Source organism: Macrotis lagotis, chromosome 5 (assembly GCF_037893015.1).
Source record: "Macrotis lagotis isolate mMagLag1 chromosome 5, bilby.v1.9.chrom.fasta, whole genome shotgun sequence".
Lineage (NCBI taxonomy): Eukaryota > Metazoa > Chordata > Mammalia > Peramelemorphia > Peramelidae > Macrotis > Macrotis lagotis.
The window spans coordinates 163,124,406-163,136,905 of record NC_133662.1 but is presented as its reverse complement, the minus strand read 5'-3'; positions in this window follow the sequence as shown (position 1 = coordinate 163,136,905).

Below are 12,500 nucleotides of genomic sequence, written 5' to 3'. Positions count from 1 at the left end.
ATTTTATATAAGAAAATTTGCAATAACAACCATTAGGAAATAAAAATGCATCTTCTTATTCTACATTGTCTCATATTCAAAGATCATATTACTTACAAGAATTGCTTTTTACATGTGGGAAAGCATAGCTAAGAGGACTAGCTGCCATAAAAATGAGATGGATTTTTTTTTCAGGTTGTGAAGACTGAACTCAATATTTATAACTCTGCCTTCTAGAATCAGCATCTGGAGAGAGGCTTTATTGGCAATTGCTTGTCTCGTTCTTGCCTTTGGGTTTCTCCATTATAACCAATGACATAAACAAATGGCAAAAGATGGATCTCTACAATGAGTAGATTTACCTCTAGCCACAACCAAGTGGACCACATTACTTCAAGGTGTGCAATCTTTTCCTACACCTCCAGTACGGAAATAAAGTTAACATATAAAATACCAACAGATGCAAGAGAAGTTCTATAAACATGTGTTAATTTAATTTATTTTTTATTTTTGTAAAATTAAGTTAACACACACCAGTCATAAAGAAATGATACAGTTCTGTGAGGTAACTATAGTACCAACAACAAACTATGGCTAAGAAAAGTAACTCCTAACTTATAAATAAATAATTTTTGCCCCCCCCCCATTAAATGAGCATTAACTTTTGGCCAGCATTGGCCCAAACACATGGAAATGGCAAGGATTGAGAGTGCTGTCAAGCAGATGTTCTCTCTAAACTGTGGAACTCTAATAGTCAAAAGAAAAAAATAAACTAAACTCCCCAGTTATGCATTCCACTATCTCAACACAGATCTTCAAATCAGAATTACTTATTTTAGTCAGTTACTGGCCAGACAACAGGAAAGATGAGTTTCTTTTAGTCTTTTTCTGAAAGTAATTGTGCAACTACAGAAGCGAAAACATATGCCCATCTTGAAGCCAACCAGAGTTTTTAACATTGCTTAAAATAGCCATAAAATTTTAAAGTACAAATATTTTCCAAGGACAAGTTGATTGTTTTGAACTTCCCACCCCACATACTCTTATACTTAAAACAAATTTCAAGGCTTAAGATTCAGAGGCATACAACTGTCTAAAACCAGGCACAGTCTTAGAAAAGGCTCTAAGATCTCCACAAAGCATTCTAGGCTGCCAGTGCTCCAGGGATGCCAGTGAGACACCCATCCCCACAGCAGGCAGGGGGCTCATTTGGCAAATGTGGAGAATGATCACAGAGAATGGAAATGGAGCAAAAAATGATAGACTCAGTCCTTCAAGGTAGAGTCACAGTTAACTCACAACTTGGCTAAGCTATAGGAAACCAGGATGAGGCCTATCTGGAAGGGCAGTAAATGATAATTGTTTAACAACCAACTCTCTATAGGGAAAAAATATCTATTCTCATAACACACTTTTAAGTGTAATTTCCATCACTATAATTTTGTCCATTGTTTAATTGGGTTTGGAAATAAAGATAATTAAGTCCAAATTTGCAGGGTTTGCTTTCTGAGTTGTAAATGGTCACATTGAAAATTTAACAATCAGCTTTCTAAGCAGTTTGATCTGACTCCAGGATACCCCTGAATATAGTTGATAATTCGGGGGGAGGGAGTACCACTTATAGATTCTTTTAGGGAATTGTATCAAGTCATTTAATTTCTTGAGGTTCAGTTTCTTCAAATAGAGTATGATTATGTAAAGTTTTAGTTAATTAAAAAAACAAATTAAGAATGAAATAAGAAAACAGTGAAGTGACTGTGGGAAAGGTAAGTCTGAGACTGACAGTAGGAAAGGTGCTGTACATCCCACCTGCCACAAACTTCAAATGTTCCATTATATTATTAAATGGGTGTTATTTAGAAGCAATAAAGTATCATGATGAGTAGAGCACCGGGTCTGGAGTTAGGAAAACCTGAGTTTCAATCTAGCTTCTAGATCTAGCTGTGTGACCTCAGCAAATCACTTAACCATTACCTGCCTATTTCTTCAACTCTAATATAGAGATATAATAGCACCTACCTCCTAAAGTTATTGTGATGATCAAATGAAATAATAATATCTCATATTCTCTTAGGACAATATTTGGAAAGTGCTTAGTACACTGACAGATTTTGTTGTTTAGTCATTTTAGTCACATCTGACTCTTCATGAACCCATTTTCCCCCGAAACAGACCAGAGTGATTTGCCATTTCTCTCTCCAGCTCATATTACAAATGTGGAAATTGAGTCAAATAGGGTTAGTGACTTGTCCAGGGTCCAGGATCTGAGGCTGGATTTGAACTCAGGAAAATGAGTTTTCCTAACCCTAGAGATGACACTATATTCACTGGGCCACATAGTAGGTACTTAATCTTTGTTTCTGTTGATCTGTTGGAAAGATGACAATATTTTCACTAGAGCTGATCACATTTCCAACTTCCTTGACACCCGCATAGATTTCCTTTACTGTAACTATTATTAAACCCACACATTCTGACCATATAGTCTCTGAATTTATACTTCATTAAAACCCCAATTGAGTTCTCCTTTTCCTTCATCTTGTACCATTTTCTTAAATTTGATCATTTATGAGCAGTATTAACAACTATGCATTTCACTTCCACTGCTATTCTCTTGATAGCAGCAGAATGCAATAATGCCTCAGTTGAACTTTACAAAATCTGTAGGAACAATAGAGAAAAGGAAGACATCATAGCATGATTAGAACAACTCCTGTAACTGATTTTTTAATATAGAAATACATGCTATACATATATATCTACATGCATGTATATTACATTTATGCATTTATATATGCATTTGTAACAATAGTAGATATGGTTTGAGGGAAAAGGTCAGATTAGCTATGTGAACTTCTGCAAATCATTTGACTCTCTGGATCTCAACTTTCTTATTGTCCCTCATCTGACATCCAGTAATACTGGCCTCCTTTTTCCTTGAAAAAGGCATTCCCATATCCCAGACATTTTCACTGTCTATTCTCTATAACTAGAATGCTTTTATTTCAGGGAAACCAGGTTTCCTTAGTTTTCTTCCTTAGTTTTCCATCTAGAATTTCATCTTCTACAAGAAGACTTTCTGATCTGCATTATTCTAGTGTTTTCCCTCTATTGATTATTTCCAATTTATCATATGTGTGTGTGTGTGTGTGTGTGTGTGTGTGTGCGTGTGTGTGTGTCCTTAGTTGTTTGTATGGTTTCTCTAGTTGTCACTAGACTGTGAGCTCGTTGAGAACAAGCATTGACTTTTACTATTCTTTGTAGCTCCAGTGCTTGGCACAGAGTCTGATACACACTTAATAAATATTGCATTATTGACAGTAAATGAGAAGTAGACTAGAGACTAGATCTGTAGTGTCAAACATAGAAATATATCCATCTGGACACCATATTGACTAAGAAAACTTCAAATTAATATTATCAGTATATTTTGTTATTTTTTCTGTTAAATATTTCCTAATTACATTTTAATTGGGCTTAGGGAACATTTGGTGGTGTTGTAAGCTTTGTACAATCTGAGGCATTTATGATACCTCTGAACTAAAGTCTTTATCACTTTAATAATTTGTGGCTTATGGAAATACTTCTAATGTCATTTTCTATCAACTAACTGCATGAAGACAGACATGAGGAAGGAAAGTGAATTTGAAATGCTATTCTGGAACTACTAACTAGTTTTAAATTTAAAAAAAAATTAAAATTCATGGTATTTGAATGATTTCAAGGTTTGAGTCCGTAACTAATTTTTCAAAATGACACATACAATTTCAAATATAAATCTACTGTCTTTGTCCCTCAAGCATTCAAAGTCTAATATTCTACAGGATTTATTTAATACTATTACTATCCTTTCTCTTAATTTCACTCCCAGAAAATAATTATACACTTTTACACTAGTAAAGTAAGCAGAGAAGTCTTGACCTACAGAGAAGAAAATTCCCAAATTACCAACCATATCTCAGTTAATAAGACCTTGGAATCCAACTCTTTCATATTTTACAGATAATTAAGGACTGGAAAGAGGAACTGACTTGTTCAAGGAGATATTTCATAGACTTAGTGAAAAACCCAGGTCTTGAAGCAAGGTCTTCTGACTGCAAGACCAGAACCCTTTCCAATATGCTAGGATTCCCAGAAAATACAAGCCCCCATAATAAACTTACTAAATGAGTTTCTCAGTTGCTATTTTATACATTGTGAGACTAGTTGTAAAACTGGGTGGGCAACAGGAGTGATGACTTGAGGCAGAGGAGGAATGAGAGTTAAAATAGTATTGTTTGTTGGAAAGTAATAATGTACATTCTAAAAGGAAGAATAATGTGGGTCAAAGGTTTGTGGTCAGTGTATTTCTCTCATTCTCACTTTCTAACATAATCAAATGATCATAGGCCATGGAATCACAGATTATGTGATTGTAAAGAAAAAAATACACAGAATTCTCTCTCTCTCTTCAACTACAACATGAAGGACCCCTAAAGAATGGAATTGGATATCTTTGGATTAGTCCATAAGCAGGAATATTTCTCCCTCCCTAAAGGTTATGGGTAGAGTGTTTGAATATATGTAATATAGACAGCCAGTTGCATTGGAGAGGGTATATACTAGTCCTTATTCCTCCAGGAGTTTGAGGAGAAGGCAAAGCTATCATACCCTAAGAGAAAGAATGGGGAACAAGGAGAAGGAAAGGTAGTTACAATAGCAAGATGTGAAATGCTTTTGGTCACTGTGGAATAAAAATTTGCTGTTTAAAAAAATAACTGTCCATTGGTGTGTTGGAATCCCAGGACAAAATCCTATTTGTCCCATGCTAGTTTTATGGGAAAGTGAGTAAAATGGAATAAAGTGACTAGAAAAACAAACAATCAGAGACTCAGAGTGGGTCCAGGAGAAGCATTTGGGAAACTGAGAGGGGTGTAATAAACCATCTAACTAAATGCCTAAAAGATTTATCCAGTTTTGCTCATAGACTATTTGCCAGATGCTTCTTCTTCCTTAGACTCTATCCTAATAACCTGAGAAACATTCTTTACTTTTTCCAAACTTAAATAAGATACCCTCCCTTCCCCCTTCAAAAAAAGAACAATAAAATAAGAATCCTCTTTGTTCACCTGGTTTCCAAGACTATTCTTTTTTTGTAAGACTGTTCTTTAAAGTCAGTGACATTGTTTGCATGATTTGTATAGCTGTCCAACAAGTAACAATCCAAGTCAACAAACATTTCTTATCCCTTGCAAAGTATCAATGCGATAAAATGATTACAGAGGGAAGTCTATAATCCTTGGTTTATAAAAGTAGTCAAATTTTACCCATATTAGAGATTACAACCTCAACTTCCATGCTCTGTACTACTATCAATGTAAAAATGAAAGAAAAAAATTAACATCCATCCGCCAAAACATAAACCTGACAAAATTTAACATCAGGTATTCTAAGGGTGTGTCTAGTTTCCATGAAGTCCCATTCAGCAAAAGCCTTGTGTCTCTGCACAATCTACCAAATCTATAATCATAATCATTATTGTTTGTGGGAAGGGAGGGATTACATTCTCATCATCAAATCTTTAGTTTTTAAGGCTGCTCCTTCTGGCACACTGGTTGAATAATCCTGTAGCTGTAAGAGTCAGATGCTTAAGAACTCATGAATTTTTATTTAGCAAATAATTATAAACACTTTTTGTGTTTTGGCAAGTGGTTTTTCTAATGTTTTAGAGATTGTCTGCAAGACTTTGCCCATGTTACTGGCATTAGAAGTTTTTTCTTTTTTTGCCTAATTTCTTAAAATATTAAGTTACTAAAAAAACATTGCTTCCAAAATGGATCTGTCCCATCAAACTGCACCAAAGCAAGCAGAAGATAAACAATGATGGGTGTGTTAAAATCTACTGGTGTCTGAAGTTGAAGTGAGGAAGGAACTTGTGGGAATTATGAAAAGAAACAAAGAAGTCTGTTCAAAGGTCTTAGAACTGAAACAAAACAAAACAAAACAAAATTTAAAAACACTCCAAAGTTATTTGGAGCATAAACAATATATGCAGCAATTGTCAGATCAATAGCCAGAGATTTTTTTCCTTATCCAAAATACACTGAGGAAAGAAGAAACTTCTGGGAGTGAAAACATTTCTTGTAAAAGTTGTAATAGGGCATCTAGGTGGCACAGTGGATAGAGCACTGGCCCTGGAGTCAGGAGTAACTGAATTCAAATCCGGCTTCAGACACTTAATAATTACCTAGCTGTGTGGCCTTGGGCAAGCTACCTAACCCCATTGCCTTGCAAAAACTAAAAAAAAATTTGTAATACCAAAGGTAGAGTAGTGAAAAGAGTCTGAACCAAGTCAGAGGTTTTAGCCTTTACTTTATTACTAGTTCATTCATTTTAGAACAGCTCTTTGTTTTGCTTTCCTCATTTATAGAATGGGAAAAACAAGTGCTTTCACTCCTCTTAATAACTTATCTTTTCTGATATCACCACCATCACCACCACCATCACCATCATCATATTTGTTACATTTTTCTAAGAGCTTTAAAGTTTATAAAATACTATATAAAGCATTTTGATCCTCACAAACAACCCTGAGGTTAGGTGCTATTATTTCTGTTTTTCAGATGAGGAAAGTTAGGTTGAGAGAAATTAAATTACTTGTCCAAGATAACACTGCTAATAATTTTCTGGGACAAGATTCAAACTCATGTCTTTTTTATATCAAGTATAGCTACACCATGCTTGCATTTGACATTATATCTCCTATTCTATGACTTTGTGATATCTATTCTCTCTCCTCTAAAGTCAGGAATTCTCACCTCTACCATTCTGAATCACTAGATTCCTTCAAAATTTAAGTCAATGGTTATTTCTTACAAAAGAACAAACCTTATTCTCCTTTCCCAATTACTTGTGCTTTCCTCAACAAATTATTTTGTATTTATTTTGTATAGATTTTTTTACTTACCTGGGTAGCTACTGTTTTCCACCAGGAGAATGTAAGTTCCTTGAAAATAGGAACTGTTTCTATTTTTGTCTTTGTAACCAAGTGTCTAGAGTATATTACCAAGGACAGATTCACTAAATGCTTAATCAATGAACTGATCATTGAATGAATATATGCTCTAACTGTCTCATAGGATTGATGCAAGAATAAAATCAGACAGTTTTCTCACATGCAAAAGCAGTTTAAAAAAATGAGACATTATACAAATGGAGGTTATGATCATTCTAGAAACCAGATAAAATCTAGGGACTCCCCCCCACCAACTGGGAAAAAAATATATATGTATATACATATATATATATATATATATATATTTCACATTTCATCTGGGAATCACTTTATTTTAGTTTTGTCCTTTTGTTCACTGACATCTAATCTTCCTGGAGATCAGAGTAAATATACTATTGCTGCTTTCCTACTCTTACCTTCAATAAAATATATCTAAAGGAGTATCAGGTATTGTCTGACATAGCATATTCCCATTGTCCAAACACAGAACATTTGAATATCTCTTAAGATTCCTAAGGAAATTAATGAAAGGATAAGAAGGAAGGAGAGGGAGAAAGGGAGAGAGAAGGAGAATACTCCATGTACACTGAAATATTTACTGAAATACTTTTTATATTAACAAAGTTATGGAAACAATGTTGATATCCATTGACTGAGAAGTGACTAAATAAGTTGTGATGTATGACTATAAAGAGATTTATTGAACTATATAAAACCATGAATATAATAAATAAAGAAAAGTTTAGGAAAATACATAAATTGATACAAAGGAAAAAGAACTAGGAAAACAATATATACAGTAGCAAAAGTACAAAGGACAACAAAATGAAGGAAGCAATGTTGTGAAATTATAATGACCAAGTCTGACCCCATAGAAAAGATGGAAGAATGTATCTTCCCTTCTTTGTAGAAGGCATGGCTATGGTGGAGTAAAATTATGCACTTAGCTGAAGCTTTTCTTAGTTTTATTTTTATATCTTTTTATTTATTTAGTATGACTCTTTGAGAAGGAAATGGATATTGGGAAATGCAGATGATTTTAAAATAGAGATTGAATATCAGGAAAAGACTTTCTTTTCCAAATGATATAGACCTTATGTGAAAGGAAAGAGATTAATTGGAGGAAGATAAACAAAGGTTTGGTTAATAGGGACAATTTGAAGTCATGACCCTATTAGGAAGTTAAGTTCCTCGAAGTAAGAGGGTTGAAGACTCCTAGAGAAGAGATAGGTGAGCAAACATGAGTCAAATTAGAATGAAATTCCCAAGACAGTACTGGTCCATCTACCCAACAGGATCTTATTGTTCCAATTTGACTCCGAAATTAAGCCCATGTCTTTGTATAACATCATTGTGATATAGTCAAGGAGTTTGTACTTTCACACTATTTTACTGTTGTAGAAATTTATACACAGGATTAAGAAATTTGACTAGTCATATGATAAAAAAAACAGATTGGTGGTAAAATGATAATCAGGGTATATGTACTTTGTTCCTGAGATTACTGGACCATAAACTCTGTGAGGGGAAGGATGGTGTTTTATTTAAGCTTTGTTGCTCATTTAGTATCTAACGTGAGAGTATATAAAATAGGTGCTAATTAAATGATTGTTTAATTAGATATGTGTATACACACACACATACACACATACACACACACACACACACACACACATATATATATATATATATATATAATATAGAAATAAACATATGTGTGTATGCACAGGTAGACAATACATATGAATCAGCAGTCATGAAATTATATCAGTCAGCAAACACTCATGCACTCTACTTGATACTAGGGATCCAACGATGAAAATGAATAGTCCCTAGTCTCAAGGAATATTGGAGTCTAAATGTACAAAATATAATTTTAAAATATTATCTCAATCTTTAAAATTTTGATCCTCTGCACTAAATAAATCCTAAATAAAAAAATTATTGTTCAGCACATTGTGAATGTGTCCCCTAGATGGCCAGAAGTGCAATGGTAATGCTAACTGCAGCAAGCACTTGGGAATTTGGGGTGAAGTATGCCTCTAAACTTTGATAGTGCACAGGGAAGAGTTACCATGAGAGACTACTGAGAAAATGATCACCAACAGTACACAACAGAGAAGTTTAGAGTCAGTTTCAAAGGGGAAGAAAGGTATGATATGAGAAAGTCAAGGTAAATTGGAGATGAGCAAAAGAACCAGGAAGAAGGCCAAATTCAGGTACTTTGTAATCAGATTAGGTAAACATAAGCCTCTAGGAAGAGAAAAATAAAAAAAATTGCCATAAAACAGTCAGAGTCATTTCCTTTTAAGGATATCTAAGTATATTGATCAAAGCCTTTCTCTCCTGTCGTAAAGGAACCTGCTTGTCCAGAAATGAGAGTAGGATACATAAGTTTTTAAATTGTTGTAGAAGGCTGTTTGAGGCAATATAGTTAAAGTAGCTTTAAGGCTATTATCTGAGTTCAAGAATATCTGAGCTCAAGTTGTGCTTTTTACACAACTAGTTATATTACCATAAGAAAATTTATTAATCTCTAAGTCCCTGGGAATTTTCTTAGGAGGTAAGTTTCAAATAATTTGCTGATCTGCCTCAGGGAAGGGTGTTTTTAATACATAAACTCAAATGAAATCCCATGTCTTAGCTTACCTTCCAAAATTCTTTCTTCTGACAGATCTATGCTGGGAGAAGTTCTTTAAGTCTCAACTAGTGTTTATAAAGAAATTTTTTTCCAATCCTTCTTAAACTTAGTGCCTTCCCTCTGACACTATCATCAATTTATCCTGCTATAAACCTTCCTTTAACATAGTTGTTTGCATGTTGTCTCTCCCATTTGATTTTGCAGTTCCTGAATGACTTTTGTTTCTACTTGTATTTCCAGCATTTAAGGCCAGCTCAAGTCATCTTGATTTATATCTGGTTACTGGACCCAGATAACTCTGAAGAGAAAGTGAGTGAAGCTTGGGACTTTACACAGCACCGCCTTCACTTAAATTCAACTCACTTGCATCTCATGGCATCCCCTCTTTGATGTTATGGTATTCTTTAAAAACAAAGGACAAATCTGGGCACTTGATAGGTTCTTAATAATTACTTGTTCATTGATTGCTATTCCTTGACACATAGTACTATCTTATTAAATGTAAGAGAATAGAAAGAATTATCTATTGAAATTAAAATTCATATGTATTAATAATATGATATAAATAACTTTATGTTCCTGGTTATCATATTTCATTCATATCAGACTCTATTCTGGCAGTTGATTTAAGCAGTAAATTTCTGATTTTTGTCATCCCTATGGCTTTTAGACAAAGAACTTTAAAAAAAATCTAACAAATATAAGATGCTTTAAATGTAGACCAAAGATATTCTATTTCTTTAGTCCCTTAAGCTTTATTTTCCCACCACTTTGTAAGAACATTATCAACTTTACTACACTGTCTACATTTCAGATTGTTCTGTCTTTGGAGCTTTAACTCAAGTCCTTTGACCTTCTATTCTTACAAATAACACTTGATCAGTAATAAATCTGGCACAGAAAGAAACAAGAGTCGGATTTCTAGACCACATTACAGTGCTCTTTTGTAGCATTATAAATGAAGTAACAAAGTATCTGTGAGACTCAACCTGTCAGACTCAAATTGAACAAATAATGACTTTAACAGAAATTAAGCCCCTGTTTAATTCACATGAGAACAAATCCACAAAGTGGATTTTTCCATATTCCTTTGCAAAAAGTAAGCACATAGAAGTAGTAGTTGGCAATTTCTTTTGAATTGATCTTCCACCCCCCAAAAATAGAATAATCTGAGATTTCTAAAGGAAAGAATTCTAACTTTCCCTGATACAATAATTTCAAATGTGCTATAAAAAGCACATACAGGCACACCCCAACCACCATCTCTATTTGTTTCTGCAGTAACACTGTTAGGCAAAATGATACCATAAATGGGTGGTAAGCTGAATCACAATGGGGTTTTCAATAGAGCCTTTTAGTAGTGTTTGGTTATACTATCAAAAGTCATGGTACTGTTTTAAACAAAGCTTAATAAAGCTATCAGTAGCTTAAATCAACACTAAAACTTTTGCAACACTTTGTATTTACAATCTCATTGAAGAACAGTGGAATGGCTCAGTGGACAGAGAATCAGCCTGAGACTTGGATTCAAGTCTTGTCTCTGGCTTTTCCAGGCTCTATGCCTTGAGCAAATCCCTTACACTAAAGGTGCTAGACAACTACTCAAGGTTATAAATTGCAGAGACAATAATGACCTGTATTGGTAGAGAAGATGTTCTCAACTGGACATTCCCTAGCTCCATATTCCCTAATTCCTTATTTCAGAACAATACTGGTTAGAGCAACCTTGCATTGGAAGTTGCTGTCTTCTTTCAACTTCACACAGGAGGGTGCTGTTCAGGAGAGACCCTACAATCCATTTTGTAGCCTACTTTGAAGAATGAACAAATTTAAACTCTAAAAGGCTTTTGAAAATAAGTAAGCCTGATTAATATGGATCTATGTTTAGCATGGTTATAGATGAAAAGCCTATATAACATTGTTATCAGTCTGGAGGAGGAGGAGGAGGGAAAGGATGGAAGGAGGGAGAAAAATGTAAAAAAATATTGTTCAAAACTACTGTTACATGTAGTTGGAAAAATAAAGGCAAAAATAAGAAAGAAATGAGCCAGCCACATTCAGTGATGTTGTCACCTAACATTTTTGGGTTTATTCTTTAAAATGGTCTTTCATTTGGTGTCTCACAATCTTATTAGACCTGGCACTCCACCCTTAGTTGCCTATATTTCTTAATTTGAGCTACGTAAAAATCTGTCTTCTTTCAAAATCTAGCTGAAGCACTACCTACATAAAACTTTTCCTGGTTCCCTCTTCCCTATTATTAGTATGCCCATCCTCCCAGACTACCTTGTAATTAATGACTTTGTGCTTATTTATTTTTAGTCTGCATGTCTGTGGCTGTTGATTTGTTTTAGTTGTATTCTACTCTATGTGACCCCATTTGGAGTTATTTTGTTAAAGATACAAAATCAGTCTGCCATTTCCTTCTTCAGTCTATTTTAAAGATAAGGGACTGAGGCAAACAGGGTTAAGTAACTGTAAGTGTGTGAGGTCAAATTTGAACTCAGGTTCTCCTGACTCCAAGCCTGGTGCTCTATGCAACCACTGCGTTCCCTAGCTGCCCTTTTAGTCTGCTTCTGCTTATTTATATGCCTGTCTTCCCAATTGGAACATAAACACCTTCCATTAGGAATTCTCTCATTCCTTGTATTTCTCCATTGTCTAATTTCATATCTGACACTTAAAAGTTATTTAATAAATGTTTTTAGTTGATTGATACTTAAGTCCTACTGCTCTTCTCTTTATTTGATGAAACTTTAAAACTGTGATGGCTGTGAATAATATCAAAAGTCCTTGAGAAAAGAATCCAGAGAATTTCCATTTAATGGCTCTGTTCTGGAAACACACAAACCATATAACACAGACTATTTTAATGTCAGTCAAATG